Source organism: Oryctolagus cuniculus, chromosome 20 (genome assembly GCF_964237555.1).
Source record: "Oryctolagus cuniculus chromosome 20, mOryCun1.1, whole genome shotgun sequence".
In the NCBI taxonomy this organism is placed as follows: Eukaryota; Metazoa; Chordata; class Mammalia; order Lagomorpha; family Leporidae; genus Oryctolagus; species Oryctolagus cuniculus.
Genome location: NC_091451.1, coordinates 31,434,793 through 31,453,268, shown reverse-complemented (window position 1 = coordinate 31,453,268; position 18,476 = coordinate 31,434,793).

Here is an 18,476-nt window from a genome sequence, read left to right as displayed (position 1 = left end):
CTGTTTTTCAATCACTGTGATGCTCATGCATCAGTACCTTTCTAACCAAAGTAGCAATATAAGAATGGCCCTGCCCCATTTTTGTCTTCAGAATGCATGAATATGTTTAATGGTGGAACCTCATTCCCAAGCAATAAGAGAGTCTAGAAGATTCATGTTTAATCTTATACCTTTTTTTAGTGCAGGATGGCACCCAGGAGGACAACAGTACATTCAGTGTGTCAGTGGACTATGTTCAGCACAACGCACACATTTACTACTCAAGACCCATAATTTAACCTTTAAAAAGTACAACATGTGTGGACTAACATATACATACAGCAATGATCCTTTATGCACATCTAAATAGTCTTACCTTCTCCCCAAATTCTGTTAGTCACTGTATCTGTAGCTGGGTTACCCTTGTCTGTCTACTCCACTCCTAAGATCAGCCTGACAGTCTGTAACATGAGGATTAAATTACAAACCTCACATTTTTGTAAAAGGGCAGGGAAAAGAAAGAAGTGAAAAGAGAAGTAAGTTCATATGAGGATGCTTCAAGAAGTTGTGGAGAAAATGAAATTAGAAGTGTTTACTTTGCCATGAAAAATTTTTTTTTAAAATCAATGCATAATACTTTCACAATATGCACTTTCCACAAAATTTCGGAGATTTTTTGTATGTATAGATTTCATAACAAAGCAAGGTAGAAAAGAAGTCATTATTAATTCCCTATTCTGCAGTTGGTCACAAGATCACAGTTGTTTGTGATATCTGTTATCCATATACAGAGTAGTTGTCTATCCCAATCAAGATAAATAATTACTTTTTCCATAATGAAAAGAGTCCAGTTTCTCCCATCAGAGAGATTGCTGGACTCCCTAATGAATGATGCAAAGTGAGAATGTTAGCATTTGTCTCTGAGTTTGTCAGATTAATAATTCAATGTTGATGCAAAAAATAAGCCATATTGTTGAATCTATGTTTAACCTACATACTGGCTATTATGAAATCTGTATTCATGAATTCATTGATCAGACAAAGTGGGGGGGGTTCTTGTGAAAGAAATTTCTTGACATTCTTTTAATAGGTCATCTTTTCCATTTACTCAATGAAAGACTATTCTGCTAAGAATGTCTTCTGAATAGAAATCATATAAGATGTGGATAACTTTCTAGGTTATACCAGTTACAGACTGTCCTTAATAAATGTCTTGTCTAATTTTCTGTATTATTGATATTTCAAATTTTATCTGTATTAAGGACAATCTTTGTTTCCAAACAAAGTGGATGTACAAATGCACCAAAGATCTGCCCACCTCAAAGACTTCTCTTCTTTGTAGTTTTTCTGGAAAGTAGGTGTAGATTGAAGAAGAAGTGGTAAAGCAGCAAGATATAGTCCATTGGGAGGATGAACTCTTGCTCAAGCAACAGATTTGAGCATTCAGTCAATCTTATATACACTGTTTCCATTTGATGTGTGAATTCCGCTGCCCAAGCTCATCTTTAGGCTTGGTTAATCAAAAAACATAACCATGGTTGCACAACTACTTGACAAAAAAGATAAAGTGTTTATTCTCTCCCAACTCCTATTAGCGAGCAAGATCTGTTTCCTAAAAGGAGAGTAATAATCTGAGGAAGAATGCATGATTTTGTCTCATAACCCCAGAGGTCTAAACTATTAATTTCCTATCATATTTGCAAGATTGTACAAACTACATGACCATCTGCCTCAAACACTTTAGGCACCACTGAATTTACTAAATAATTATGACCAAGTGGCAAAGAGAACAGCTTGTACCACAGCCAGGACAACCTAGAGTGTGTACTCTTTTTGGAAGAAATTTAAAGTTCACATATTTAGAGAGTACTTGATAAAAGTAGTATATATTGCCCATACTAAGAACTAGGCTTATTTCTTAGCAAAAGATATTCAGACATGCCTAACGATATTCCTAGACATTTGCAAAAGTTCCCTAAGTTTTCGTGAGAACTTCCTATCACTTTTTTGAGAGCATATAATTTACCAAGTTATCTGGGCTTTTACTCCCAGCTTTCTAACTTCAGTCACATGATGTTATTCAATAGATCTGTGTGACATCCTCTGGTATGTAACAATCAAGTGTCTTGGAAGTAACTCATGATATCTCTAAATGAAAAGTTAATGAAGATGAAAGTAAGCTACTTGAGTATTCTATTTATTGATACAAAAAGAAAGAAATTTCTAAACTGATAGCTGTATACAAGAGGCCACAGCTCAGTTGGTTTTGTTTTGGTAGAGAACACATCCTCCACAACAGTAGTAACTGGAGTCACGGCCTGAGGAAGCTTACGCTGACTTGGTTTTCTTCACACACAGTCAATTTCCTCTTGTGTCAAAGAAACTTGTTAAATGGAAATATCATAGAAATATCCATACTTACCCTTTAAGCCTAGAAGTTGGATGATGGGAAATGACCATACTTTGATCTTTTCATCAGCTACACAGCTCAGGTATAATTCATGTTGGATGAATATGTATTTTATTCACAAAATTATAATGAACAATTATCTATTCTTAAAAATGGATTAAAATGTTTCTAATACTATGTTCTTGATTATTATAGAAAACATATCTACCCTCTACTTGCAGTAAGTGTTGCCATCTGTCCTTTGCTACTACAGAATTCCATTATATGCACTTAACATGGAGCCCATTTTTTAAAGATATATTTACTTATTAGAAAGGAAAAGTTACTGATAGGGAGAGAGAGAGAAAGAGAGAGAGAGGTGCCAACATATTGGATGCTGACATCACAGGTAGTGACTTTACCCACTATGACACAATGCCGGCCACAAATGGAGCCCATTTCTACAGCAGCATCTATATCTTTATCTCTATGCAATAGAGGAAAGCCTTCATCAATGTATTGATAAATGTCCTAATGAAATAAATATCTTGTGGTCTCTCTTAGGAGACATCAATTTTTGTTAAGGTGAGTCATGTGATAAGATACTGCGATGCTTCAATTGCATGTTATAGACTATGATTTTGTGCTCCCACATCCACCCACTCACCTGAAGTTTATATATGGAAATACTAACCACCAGTAGGTTGATATTTGGAGAAAAAAGCCTTTGGGAGATAATTAGGCTATGAAAGGAGAACCTTCATGATAAGAGTTACTTCCACCATGAGAAAATAATCCAGGAGACAGCTCTCTTGCTTTCCTTCTCCAACTTTCTCTCTCTCTCTCTCTCTCTCTCTCTCTCTCTCTCTCTCTGTCTTTCTCTCTCTCTCTCTCCTTTACCCTCTCTCCTCTCTTCTCTCTTTTCCCATTCTCTTCTTCTCCCCCCTTCCCATCTCAGGACACAACAAAAAGGCAGTTATCTGTGAAACATGAAGAGGATCTTAACCAGATATCAGATCTCCTGGTACCCTATTTTGGACTTCCCAGCTACTAGAAACATGAAAAACACATTTGTTTTTAAGCCACCCTACTTATTACAGCACCCAGAACTGACAAATACTTTTCTATGGATTGGGTATGGTTTAAGTGTGTCTCCCAAAGGCTCAAGTGTTGGAAGCTTGGTTCCCAATGCAGTGATGTGAGAATGGTGGAGTATTTAAGAGTTGGAGCCTAGTGTACATTAACTGGATCACAGGACACTGCCCTTAGAAAGAATTGGTGTAGAGGTAGGAATTGTGGTATAATGGATTAAGCTGCTATTTGGGATGCCACTTCAAGTCTTGGCTGCTCCATTTCCTATCCAGCTTCATGCTAGTGCATCCTTGGAGGCAATGGATGATGGCTGAAGCACTTGGTTCCTGCCACCAAGTGAGAGACCTGGATGGAGTTCCGAAGTCCAGCCTTGGCTGTTGTGGGTATTTGGAGAGTGAACCAGAAAATGGAAGATTTTCCTCTCATTTCTCTCCCTCTCTCTCTCTCTCTCTCTCTCTCTCTCTCTCCTTCCTTCTGTGGCTCTTTCAAGTAGATACAAATAAATAAATATTTTAAAAAGAAGGAATTGATGTAATTCTTTTGGCATCTTAGCTCTTTCAAGAGGATTGTTATAAAAGAGAAAGACATGTCCCTCTCCGGTCACTCAGGCTTCCTGTCTCATCATGTAGTCTCTCCCTTTCTCATGCCCTCCAAACAAAGATGCCATCTGTCATGATGTAAGACAGCCAGAGGGCCTGCATAAGAGCCAACACCATGCTGTTTGGAGTTCAAACCTCCGAAACCATATGCTAAATATACCACTTTTTTTGTATATATTACCCAAATTCAGATATTTTGTTAGAGCAAAAGAAAATGGATGAATACTTCTCAGATTCTATGATAGGTCATGGAATTTTTTGCATTTCAACTTCACTTAGTATGAGCCACCCTTGAGTCCACATTCCATTCAACCAATTTAAAAAGGAAAAGGGTGATAATTACTCAGAATTACTTTGTATTGGTTAACTTGACACAATTTGGCTGTGAATTTTCCATTCCAGGGTAGCTCCTTTCTGTTGCAACACGTCTACCTCAGGCTTTTGTTAATAAATAGTAAAACACTATTCTCATTTTTTGTTGTCTTAGCCTTTTCTTCCTGGTTCATACTTTGTATTTGATGCTCTATGGACATACTAGGAACCAGTTCTAACTCTAGACCTGAAAGCAGTGAGATGTTAATAGCCCATAAGGAGTGATGCTCTCATTTTTGAAGAAAGAATTAATCTCATACAACAGAGCTGAAGTGCTTATCCTGAAAATGAAGGCTCAGTGGGCTTGGAAGTTCAGTGTAGTTAGAAAATCTAAATCTATATAGCCTCCTCATTATAATTCCCTGTATATCTGACTTTTCTGGATCAATGTTCTTTCATAGAAGTGACCTGATGAAGCTGTGATACAACTTATGTTAAGATTCAACAAAAAAAAAATCATATCAGACATACTACTATATTTTATTTTTTTTTTGCAAATAGCAGTTGTGCAACTATGATATCTAAAAGATTGTGAGAGGTAGTCATGCATAGTTTTTGGATCTATGATTTTTCCTTGAACCACGTGGTTAAAAAATCCTGTTTGTTTTTTCCTTTCTGTATACTTTAAGTCCAGTCAGAAAGAAACAGGCTAGAATGCATAATTATGTATATATTCTTATCATAAAATTCTCTTGAAGTAATCACACAATCCAGCAAAAAAAAAAATTGGTTTTAATAGGCTTTCATTCCAAGTGACCTCAGGTAATAATTTTAATAGCTGATTATTTTTTCACTGAAAGCCACAAATTATTTGTGATCAATTATGCACTAATAGGATTGTCTCTTCTTTCAAATTTAGCCATGTTAGGAACCATTACCAAATTTATATCCTTGAGTAAGTAGAACTGCAATCAGTTTTAGTACCAAATACTACTACATCAAGGTAACATTCAGGAAATAGAAATTATTCCAACTATTTCAAGCAGGAGAGTATTTAACATAAGTATACTCCTCTACTTACAACAAGGTTATGTTCAAATAAACCCATCATAAACTAAAAATACTATAAGACAACAATACATTTACTACACCTCACCTACAAGACAGCATAGCTTTGCACTACAGTACAATGAAGAGTGTCAGTTGTTTCCCCTGTTACTATGGGGCTAACCATCAGCTGGGACCACTGTCACTGCCCCAAATCTCTAGAAAGGGTTATAGGCCATGTCACTAGATCAGGAAAAGAAACAAATTCAAAATTCATTTTCACATCACTGTAAAGTTGGAACCTTTGTAAGCAAGGACTTTCAGTATTAAATAGACACCATACTGGTAAAAAGGCAGTGGGAGGAGCAATCAGGAGCTATTTCCTAAATTGCTGCATCTAAAGACATATTTCTGTAGCCTTTACCCATAATTAGGGTCTCTCCTGCTACTGCCTCCTGACCCTGGTGAAGCTGGCAGTCACACACAGGAAAACTGATTAGGGCTAGGTGGCCTGATGGCCTCTTGTGCCCAAGTTCAATCATTAAAAGGAAGTTAAAGTCCACTTCACTTATGGCTTGAAAATTATGCACTTATACATTTAATTGAGATAGCCTAATTCACATGTAGAATCAAAATGCCAAAGGGTCTGTGAATGTGGTTGATTCTTTCCAGAGAGGAAGGAATTGAGAATAATGAATACCAGTCAGCCATATCCAGGACTTTGCCTTAGATGGTAATTCACGTCTTGTCACCCCACCATTAAATACCATGTTCTGTTATTTAATTCTTGGAGGCTGTTATGTGTTTAAAAGTCTTGTCTAATGTTTTCACTTTAGTGAGTTTTAGCAGAAATATGTCACTGACTAAATACTTTGTGGGAGGGATTAGAATAATTGCCACCTACACATGGGGAACTGTACTCAATGTAGCACATACTTTATAGGAATTTAAACTCATTTAGTACTTGCACCAATTCTACAAGGAAATTAGGAATTCCATTTAAGCAACTTACACGAGGTGGCATGGCTGTTACAAAGCCAAGTCACAATTTGACCCAGGCAACTCAGTATGCTATAGGAAAGCATACAAAAAGCGTCTGTACTTTAGAAATATTTCTAAGCCAATTCTCTAAAGCTACTTGTGAGACAGAACAAGAGGTAGATTCTAATGATGATTTTGCCAAGCTTTCTGTGAAGTTGTCTTTGTTCTAGACAAGGGACTTAATTCCCTTAGTGGAGTTGGTAGATTCTAGCTGACCAGTGAGGCTCCAGTACCTTTATATAGATGTAGTAATGCTCCCAAAAAAACTTCTATTAAAAAAGTAGTACATAATGGAAGTGAATGGTTTCAAAATGGCAGAGACTTTGATGAGAGAACACAGTTATTATTCGTGTTATTAAATTATTCTACCCTGCCTGATTTGCTTTCATAGAGAAGACTGAGTGATTTTTCTTAGGGATTAAACAATTTAAAAACCTTTTAAAATATCTAATACTTGGCAATATATGTTTGGTGACTGAATTTTACTTCCCAAGAGAAGTTTGGTCATGATCCACATTAAGAACTCGGAATTGTGTGATTCTAAATGTTGTCAGCAGGTTGGAAGGATCATTACTCCACTGAGTGCCTTATCAGACTGGATAAATGTGCTGTTTGGGGGACAAAGTGTTCAAACTGGCCACTTTCTTTTGCTTTATCTCCAGAATGATCCATGCAAAGCTCCTGGGAGAGTCTTCACTATGTAAACAGTTAGGCAATAATAATCAGTGCAAGACATTCTACTAGTGAAGCAATAGGATGCAGTGAGAGGAAGCAACATGACTCGAAATCCAAACCTCTGTGTCTCAAAATTCACTCCATCAGTTATCGTAAAATCCTGTCCAGTGCTTTGCCGGAGTTTCAGTTTTCCCATTTGAAAACTGGATAATATACTTGATGACACCAAAAGAGTTTATAAATGCAAATTCTACTAATAAACATGCTAACTCTAGCCAACATCATCAGAAAAAAAATCAGCACTTGTCCTAGATGATTGAGATAAATTGTTCATTACTATAATCATTTGAGCTCATTAAAAAGTAGGAGGCTGAAAGTGGAAAAAGAAGTCTCAGAATTACTGAAGGGGATCTTACTCCTACTTGCATTATTAAGAGTAAATCTGGTGCCTTGAATGCCCAATGACCTTCAGTGCTCATCTATTTGTCCATGCAGGTAGACTACTGTCAAGAAAAGCTACTTATTTTAAAACCATAAACACTTCAGAAAGAGAATTAAATTCTCTTTAACTCCTGTCAAGGTTTTCTCGACTTAATGAGAAGGCATGCTCATAAACAACCTGCCATCTGGTTAACTGAATTTGTCAAGGGATGAAATGACTAAAGGGAAAACCAGGCACCAGTGAATGAGAGTCACTGCTTTTTCAGCTTCCAGACAGTGATTGAGAAAATCTGTGGGATCCTGAAGCTATCCTTAACATAATTGATTCATGAGAGAAAATTGTTACAAAATAGACTGCCAGCTCTGGAAATTTCTTGCTTTTAGTGCAGATTTCTTTTTCTATTCACAGCAGACACTTGTGCTAATGCCTCACTCATATTGGTTACCATTTTCCTAGACATTTTTATTTTCATGTAGAGTTGGAAAACTTGGATTCATTCGGTTTCATTAAAAATTCAATATTAACTAGTTTTTTTTTTTTGCACTTTGTGCTTTACATTTTTTTTTCATTTTGGGGATTTATTAAGGTCTTTTCCCTAGAAATCTGATAGTCATCAGACAATAGAAAAGGTACGGTACTGAATCACCGAAATAGGTTTGCAACAAACATGCACCAAAATCCGGGCCTCATTTATGGTGGTATACCATTCAAATTCATGGAATTAGAAGAACAGAAAAAGCTTACAACATGAAGTTCATTTCATGTCATTTTTCTCAATAAATAAGGGGAATTTGGGGCAGAGTCTGACACCTTCACATAATTATAGTTCTATATCTAGTGACTTATAAAACAGCCTGAGTAGAAAGGTGAAGTAGCCCATTGGTGGATGGTGGCAGTGGGATCCCCAGAAGAGACAGAGATTTGTTAGCCTGCAAGAAGCACACTAGAGGGCCCTGTGACAGACGACTGTGTAAAGCTTGAGAAGGAAGAAGTACCAGGAGGAGGGAGAAGTAAAGCCATGCTGAAATCTTACACCATCCCTTTGGTAGATGGCACAGCTCTTCAGAGCTGATCAGAGCTGAGTAAGATGCCTGGGCTTTCCATCACCTCCTGCAGCTTGGAGGTGAGAGTGTTCTGGGAACAAGGACACAGCTTGAACTCTCCGTTCAGTATGAGCACCATCCAAAGGTGCTGGCCGCAGGAGGCTTTCATTGAGCTCTTCTTGGAATGACAACCACACGGTAAAGCTGCTATCTTTGATGCTGCCTCTAAATGCGAGGTCTTCTTAGTATCTCTGCTCCACTCTCCCATTTTTTTTTATTCTCACTCAATTGTCTTTTATCCCATCTATTGGCAATTTTTATATTTGTATAAGACACATGGTCCCAACTGTCATCATAATGGCTAGGACATACTTTACTTCTTGAAAATTTAAGAAATGTGCACATTTTGCTAGGATTCCTGCACTCAAAGGCTTACGGAGTATAATGGGCATTACAAGCAAACTGGAACATAGCAAAGCAAAGATTAAGGATAGCAATGGATATGTGCTTCCTTTGAATGACACCATTATGTGGAAACACATAGGTCACCCGTATTACCACTGGCAAGAAAGTAAACTATGAAAAATTTGCACAAATGTTTGCCACAACCTCTTTCATAGAAACGCAAAAGGAACAATTTCGTTTTATATCTTCCTTTAAGTCAAGATATCTAATACTTGCAATATACATTTTGATGACTAAGCTTTACTTCACATGAGAACTTCAGCCATGATCTGCATTAAATAATAATTGTATGATTCTAAATGTAGCCAACAAGTTGGAAGGACCATTACTCCACTAGATACATTGCTATTCTCACAAAATATGCAGTTTGTGGAAGTGATAAATGAGCATATTCAATGTATGGCAGGAAAGGAGGGTACAAGCTCAAAGCCACATCACTCATAATCACATGAGAAGGTTCCCTTCTCTTCCTGAGCATCTTTTGATAAACTGTGAAATATTTACTCTCATTACAGGAACAGGGAAAAGCACTGAAATCTACCAGGACTGAAGCAAAGGGAAATATTTACATATGAAATGAATATGGTAAAGTATTAAAAATTGTTTCAAATTTTAAAAATGCTTCTAGGAGCTTCTTCCAGGTCTTCCACATGGGTGTAGGGGCCAAGCACTTGGGCCATCTTCCACTGCTTGCCCAGACCATTAGCAGGGAGCTGGATCAGAAGTGGAGCATCCAGGACACTAACTGGTGTCCAAATGGGATGCTGGCACCTCAGGTAAAGGCTTAACCTAGTATGCCACAGTGCTAGTCCCTCTTGAGCAGTTTTTAATAACAGGAAGTCATCTTTCTAATATTTGGAAGGTTAATATTTTAAGCTACTCATTAATTCTTTTGCTAACTCCTTGGTCTAGATGTAAGCTTTTGTACATAGTTTCTAAAATATATTGATCATTCAAACTTATATCCATGCCACAAATTATTTCTATTTTTAAAATGTTTATTTGTGTGTCCACAAAATATGCTCCATATTTTTCCCTAAAAAAAGTATGTCAAGCCACAATTTACCTGCCTGCATTTAATCATCATTATGTGAATCATACTTTGTGGATTTTTTATTGTTTGATTTTTGCCTGCCAAACTTTAGCAATTTTTGTATGAAAAAATATTTGTGTTTTTCTTTTTCTCTTCCTTATGCTGGCATGTTTGTTACTTTCTTTTAATTTTATATTAATTTTTTAAAAACAGACTTGATTTATAGTAATTCAGTCATTAGAGAAAGCTATGTTAAAATGAATTGTTTCAAAAACATGTCTCTTTCAAAATTTGAATTTATCTTATCATGGAAAATTAGTTGAGATTACTAAGAAGGTGTTTCCCCCTTCAAGTGAATTAATTTTTAGTTCTATTTAAGTTATGTTAGTGATGTTTGCAATAAAATATTTCCATTATATTTACTTTTATAAACTCCTTTTGAAGTGCAAATTTGGTTCTTTTAGGGGTAGCATAATACAGCTCTATCTTTAAAAATAATTATATTACTAATTTGATTACTTTTTGTTGAATTCCTTTCACAGAACTATAAACTTCAAAAAACTTTGTAACAAAGAATGAGATACACAAATAATATTTTGTAAAACAATAGTGATACTTCAATCTGAATTTCAAGTATCATTTTTAAATTACACAATTAAAAAGCATTAGTTTAAATATCAATTGTTAGACTATTGTAAATTATTAGAAAGTCTGCATTATATAAACATCTTTAATAAAATAATATCTCATTATTTGATCAGGAGTATGGTCTGATCAAAAGAAGCTTATGTTGGAGTGGGCATTTGGCATAGCAGATAAGTGCTGCTTGGAATACCTGCATCCCATACTGAAGTCCTGTGATGGAGTCCCAGCTCTGTTCCTGTTTCCAGCATGCTGATAATGCACACCTTGGGAGGTAGCAGACGATGGCTCAAGCACTTGGCGCTCTACTACCCACATGGGTGACCTGGATTGATTTCCTGGCTCCTGTGTTCTGCCTGGCCCAACACCAGCTATTGCCAGGCTTTGGAGCACAAAAAGGAAATGAGAAGTCTCTGTTTCTGTCTCTGTCTTTCTCTAGCTCTCAGTGTTTTTCAAATAAATTTTAATTTTAATTTTAAAAAAAGAAGCTAATGTTTACTGAGAGGTAGTATTCTCAGGCAACCATTTTAAAGACTGAATATTTTGAAATTAGCATTCGATTCTTATCTGTTTAAGCAGTGTTTCAATGAGTGCGTGAAAGATCCTAAAAATAAGAATTATCCAATTATAGTAAAAAAAAATCAAATTTTCAGACCATAACTGAGCATATTTTCAACGTTCAGAGAAAAAAGACGTGGCAAACCAGTGTTAAAATCTATTATATTCAATCAAAAATAAGCCACACTTATCATTTGATGTTTTCTGGGGTATTCTTCTCATGATTCCTTTTTTGTTGAATATTTTAAGTTTAATAACTAGTACATAAAATATCTGCAAAAGCAGAAGATATATTTAATATTTTAAGAAATAATTTTTGCTTTATTCAATTTTTATTGTAAATCTTTGATTAGTTTTACTGAAATAAGTATAGCAATGTAGTAATACAGTTTGCATCTCCCTGTTTTGAAGGAAAGGTATCAGTCTGTATAATGTCAATGGATCGCGTCTCGGCCTTTGGCTAAGATCAAGTGTATAATAATGTCATTGGAACTGAGTGTTTGAGTGTTCCCTTTTTTCAATACACATCTTGAATTTATAAGAATAATATTTCAATTGACTAAAGCTAAACCTCATGGAAAATCAGCAAGGATTAAATAGAATTTTGATTCCCAAAGAACTTAGGAGATCAACCAAACTCTTACCTTTTATCAATAAGAAACACGCCAGAGAGAGAAGTGACCTCACCCAAGATATAAGTGAGACCTGGGCTATATCAATTTCTATATCAATTCCTCATATTTTCAGAAAGTATCTGACATTGATTCAGCACTTAGCAAGTTTCAGGCACTGCACTGTACGGTTATTGTGCAGTTGGTGTTTGTTATAACCCCATGTTCAGATGAGAAAATTAAAGCATACATCTGCTGAACTCCCAGAGTTAATATGGGCTGGAGCAGGTATTTGAATCTAGCTCTAGACAGCTTTGAACTCAGAATTAAAGAGTTCCACGGCCAGCGCCATGGCTCACTAGGCTAATCCTCTGCCTGTGGCTCCGGCACTCTGGGTTCTAGTCCCGCTTGGGGTGCTGGTTCTGTCCCGGTTGCTCCTCTTCCAGTCCAGCTCTCTGCTGTGGCCCGGGAAGGCAGTGGAGGATGGCCCAAGTGCTTGGGCCCTGCACCCGCATGGGAGACCAGGAGGAAGCACCTGGCTCCTGGCTTCAGATCGGCGCAGCGCGCCGGCTGTGGTGGCCTTTTGGGGGGTGAGCCAATGGAAGGAAGACCTTTCTCTCTGTCTCTCTCTCTCATGGTCTAACTCTGCCTGTCAAAAAATAAATAAATAAATAAATAAATAAAAAAGAGTTCCACAACATTTGACCATTTTAGCTTCCCATCCAATTAGCAACAATCCTGTAAGCAGGGCTACTCTACCTGATACAACTGCCTCCTTTACAAAATAACAGACTCCCTTGTTCTCCCTTATTTCAGATATACTATTGAAGCCTACTGTATTCCAACTTAACAGTTAAATTATTTAGAAATGGGAAGATCTGGGGGGCTGACCAATCAAAAACAGATACTTATACAAACAGAATAGAGCTTGGTTTTGGACCATCAAATAACTGCCATGAAATAAATTAAGCAATGCAGTCAAGGACTAGGAGAGAAAATAGTATTATCCAGTGTTCAAACATCTGACCTTCTGCAATTTGTTGAGCAAGGAAACAAAAATAAAGGAAAAATGCTCATACAGACCACAGTGAGGAATATGCACTGAGATTAGCTATTACAAATAGGAAGTGCATAGAAAGAAAAAAACAACATGACCCAGCAGAAGAGGATGCATGGCTCTTAATTACAAGCAGATGACAAAATTTAGAATGATATTGATTGCAAAAAGGAGCTGTGTAACATGTAGTCAACTACAACATCTGCATGGTAGAGATCTGTAACTGTTCTTCCATTTGGTTGTTACCACCACCCCTATCTGCAAACCAAATGTGAATTTAAATGCTATTGTTGGTGATTTAGTAGAACATAATAAAACTATGGTATTTGAAACTATAGGTTCCTGATAGAAATGTTATTACTTAAATTTTTTTTAAAAAGCTTCAAGTTTCTAGTGTCTTCTGAGCACTCACTCTCAGGGCTCATTTCATATTCACAGTTCCTTAATTAGCTTTCAGCAATAACCACACCTACATATGCAGACAAGGGGTACAATATTAAAAAGAAATCTGTTCTCTTTCAACTGCACTGTTCAGTGGTCCCACTCATTGTGAGACAAAGTACCTAATGTGGTTTTTGTGTTCTCTATGGCACCTCATCTTCCCCAACTGTGCAAAAACAACAAAAAGAAATGGACCTGTATTGACAACAGTTGGGCACATTGACATGGAATTTTGGATGTTAATTACCTTTCATTAGCTAATCACGACATATAATTCTGATTTTAATACTCAAGAGGTTTGGTTTAAAACATAAATTAATGAGGTATTATGTCACCCTCTGCTTATGAATTAGTTCTGTATGAAAAATACATGGTACTCAAAGCCATTTAGTCAGTGCTTGCTCAGTATCTGATACTGTGTCAATTTCCCCACATGCCTTTAATTCTGACAACCACCATATGTGTTAAAAATCATTGTTCCCATTTAAAGAAAAATAAATTGATGTCTATGGAGCCAGCATTTTGGCATAGTGGATAAAGCCACCACCTGAGACACTGGCATCCCATATGGGTGCCTGTTTGAGTCCCAGCTGCTCCACTTCTGATCCAGCTCTCTGCTCATAGCCTGGAAAAAAAAGCAGAACATTGCCTAAGTGTTTGGACCCCTGCCACCCACATGGGAGACCCATATAAAGCTCTTGGCTCTTGGCTTTGGCCTGGCCTAGTGCTGGTTGTTGTGGCTATCTAGGAAGTGAACCAGTGGATGGAAGATCTTTCTCTGTGCCTGTACCTTCGTCTTTCGCTATTACCTTTCCAAAATAAATAAATCTTTTAAAAAAGAAAGAATTTGATGTTTGTGAGTTACTGCCAAGGGGTCAAAAATTAGGTGACCTGACTTCAAGTCTGAGTTCTAAACCAACACTATCCATTGCCTTGTTTATGGCACAGAATTTCTTGAAGATAGTATTTATTCTCATGTCAATGACCAATATGACACCATATAAACCCTGACATTATATGTGCTGTATTTTTAATATAGAATATGACAGTGAAAAATGATTGGTTTCTTGATTCTGCAGAGGGATATGAGAAACATAAATTACCTGTGCTTTTTACATGTGGGGAATTCCTTTTGACTAGCAACCTGCCAAAATGTTCAACTTTGTATCTACCTGTCCTTTGTGGACTTTTCATGATGATAATGCTTTGTTGCAAGATGATTTTTAAAGATATCTCTTTCTTTACTTTTTGGCAAGCTGGCCCAGAATTTTGAGGCTGTCCAGAGCATAGTAAAAGGATGTTCTGTAAGTCATTTTCCTAGTTCTCTCTGCTCACCCTGTGAGTGTAGATTTCAAATCAGGTAAAGGTGTAGCTAGAAATTAGCCAAAAAAATAAAATTTCTGCTAAAAAATAGTAACAAATAGCCAAGAGATATTTTTAGGAAATACATTTTTTTCTTTTAAAATTCATATCGTTGTATTTGATCAAGGCTAATTCTATATAATTCAGAGTTCCACAGCTCTTCTTGAAGGTTATTATAAAAGCCATCTGGCCATAGGACTGATCAGGTGACTGTTCTCCGTGCTGAACATCTATTAGAGACAGGGCACTGAACTTAACACTGGACAACATACAACTAACAGAATGGGAGCCAGCACCACGGCGCAATAGGTTAATCCTCTGCCTGTGGCGCCAGCATCCCATATGGGTGCTGGTTCTAGTCCCAGCTGCCCCTCTTCCAATCCAGCTCTCTGCTATGGCCTGGGAAGGCAGTGGAAGATGGCCTAAGTCCTTGGGCCCCTGCACCTGCATGGGTGAACAGGAGGAAGCACCTGGCTCCTGGCTTCGGATCGGCGCAGCACCAGCCATTGTGGCCATCTGGGGAGTGAGCCAGTGGAAGGAAGACCCTTCTCTCTGTCTCTCCCTCTCACTGTAACTCTACCTCTCAAATAAATAAATAAAATCTTAAAAAAAAAAACAACTGCAGAATGTTCTCTGTCTCTTGGGGGCCCAGAGTTTAGGCATAAAACATACCCCCAAATATTATAATATATTGGTGCTAAAATAAGTCTTTTTAAGGTTATATACAATGCACAGAGAAGACAGATAATCGACAGGTCTGATTCAAGCAGCTTTCTAAAGGGGAGTATTTGTCCTGCATCATAAGGGATGACCATGTCACCAAAGGAGAATGTCACAGGATGAAATATCTTGAGTAGAAGCATGGCAGTGTGAATGAGTTTGAGATCTCTAGTAGGTAAATTGAAAGGTTTTGTTTGCTTGCTCACATTAGATGCATGCCTAATCTAGAGAGTGTACTGAAGTTGAAGGCAATACGGGTAAGGAATGCCAAGAGCAATGGGTGGGAGGATATTCAGTATCATATGAGTTTCAAGTAATGGTGACAAGTTTTTGAAAGCAAGATAGTGTCACACTCTCAGATTCTTTATAGGTTATCCTTTGTCCTGAGGTGTAGGAAAGACTGAAATGAGAAGACTAAAGGATGGGTCATAACCACATCAGTGTAGTGGGATCAAGGAGAAAATTCATTTGCCTGAATTAGCAGGATTTTGGCCAATAATTTCAAGGAATGACTTGTCAAAGAAAGCAATGAAGTAGGAATAGCCTGGGCCATATGTTGACTATTAGTAGCTTCTAGACAAGATTTTTGATGATGTAAAATTGGTTTCCCAGTTTTATTCTGCACAAAACTTACCAGGCCTCAATAAATATCTTGAAATGAAACCACCATTTAAACAAAGACTTATTGTCAAATCATGGAGTTTAGCATATTCTGGAGCCAGGACAGTTTTATACTTGATTAGGAAAAGACTGACCCAGTATGTAGGTTCATTATGTGATTGAAGTGGTAAAATGGAAATTTTCAGCTAATTTTGAAGTATGGTATGAAGTACCAACAAAATTGACAAATAAGATCAACAGTTGATGTGCATGCTAAAATGACATCTGTTTGGAGTATAACATAAAAATTCTGTATTCCTAATGTTTGGTATAACTAATGAAAATAAAACTCATATAAAATCTCCTAAGCATACTTTATTTGTGGTATGAAAAAATGAGTATAAATCCAGAAGCCAACTTGCTAATGCCCTAATAGATCCTGACATATGTGCATCTTCAGCAGGATCTACAAAATACTTAGAGCAACCTCTCAAGTATGAAACAAATGCATTACTAAAAATAACCCAACTCAAGCTCTCTGAATAAGCCTTTCAGTTCACCCTATGGGTATAGGCATATCTTGATTGCATCTAAAACTTTCAAATCAGATAAATGTGCAGTCATCAAATAATCATGAAAACACAATCTCTCTAAAAAAATAGAAATGGATGACTTCAGGATTTAAAGGAGAGAGATGTTTGGGATTTTAAAAATGCCCTTTGTATTTCTCCAAAGGAACTAATTATAATGTGTATGTCTACCGAGAGGGCATCATCATAAAAAATAGCAGCTTCATCATCAAAGATTGGCTAAGAATTTGTCCTGAAAGTTAGTCATAAGGCTAGTAAATGTATTAGAAGTAGGGAAAACAGTCCATTGAGTAATGTTTGTGGTTAGTTCCAGATTCTGCCTTTTACAGTGTTTATGATTGCAAACTAGTCACTTGATTTCTCTTGAAGGTGATTTTTAAAGTCCAAAAAATTAGAAAATGTGCCTCATGCAGTTATTGTAAGAAAAAAATAAAACATTATCAAAATGCATTGCAAATCATCTTACATATACAAAGGGGATCAATAATTAACAGATGTCATAATTATTATTTCAGATTGTTTTGATTTCTGGTACTCAACTGAAAATTTAAAACATTGCATGGCAATTACCAAGTATAATTACTAAGTTTCCATGTAAACTTGAAAATCTAATCCAAATTGAGTTCTGATTTTATCAATTTACTATCATTTTGTCTCTTCTATTAAAAACTTAGATCATCTAAGGCAGATGCAACATCAGCCTTCCCTGAAAGCTTCATGCGACCATGTAAAGATATTACATGGCTCTGAAACACTGGGATGCATTAGAAGCATTTATTATACAATCTGTGACTTCCTTAATGGTGGAGCTACATTTTTCTCTGAATCCTCAGTAGAACTTAACATAGTTCTGTAGACAATAGATGAAGAGTAAATACATTGGATCAACACACAGATTTGTTTAGGGATGTAGTGGAGCAGAAGATATGCTTGATTTGGCTTAGATTGCATTTTCTTCTTCTTCTGTGAGGCCTGTGAACTCAGTCTGGTGCTTGGAACAGAGTAGGACACGAATAAATCCTTTTGAACAAGTGCTGTTCCCTTGGCTAGGGGTCTAATCTCCATAGAGTAATGTCTGTAACTCTTGGCCAGAGTAACCAAGAATAGCACGGACATTATTTCCCATAAACCCCCCTAGTGTAATATGAATCACTGATTACTGCTGTCTCTCATAGCTAATTTTCCAACTGAGATTCTACAAATAACTAATACTAGTTAACTTTAATGTCATAATTTTATTTCCTGATTCAATCTCTGTCAAATTCATTATTAGTGAAATTGCCAGGAAAGGTTAGGCAAGAGGGTTCTGGAAAATCCTATGAGACTCATCCAAAATTGAATTTGAGTGTATGAGTAGATGCATTTTCATGAGTGGCCACTGAAAGTAAAGGTGGATGAGATATAAATAATTCTGGAGTAGAAAAGTACTATGAGAATTCTTAAAGAAAAATTACATTTAAAATCCATAGGGTATATAATGGGGGAAAAAAAAGACTATTTTCATTAGATAACTGTGTTGGCATTATCTCTAAGCTAATCAACATGGATTTCACAAATACAAAATCATATGTTCTGTATATGTGCATATACTTAGAGGATATTTATAGATTCTCACAATTTAAAATATAGAAAAGAACATGAGGATTTTATATAAATCCCTCACACAAATAGGATCAAATGTCCTCAACAGAAGCTGTCTTGACAATAGAAAGATATGAAAACCGTACTGTCACCTTCAGTCTCATTATCTTGCTTCATCAGGAAGTTATCCCTCATTT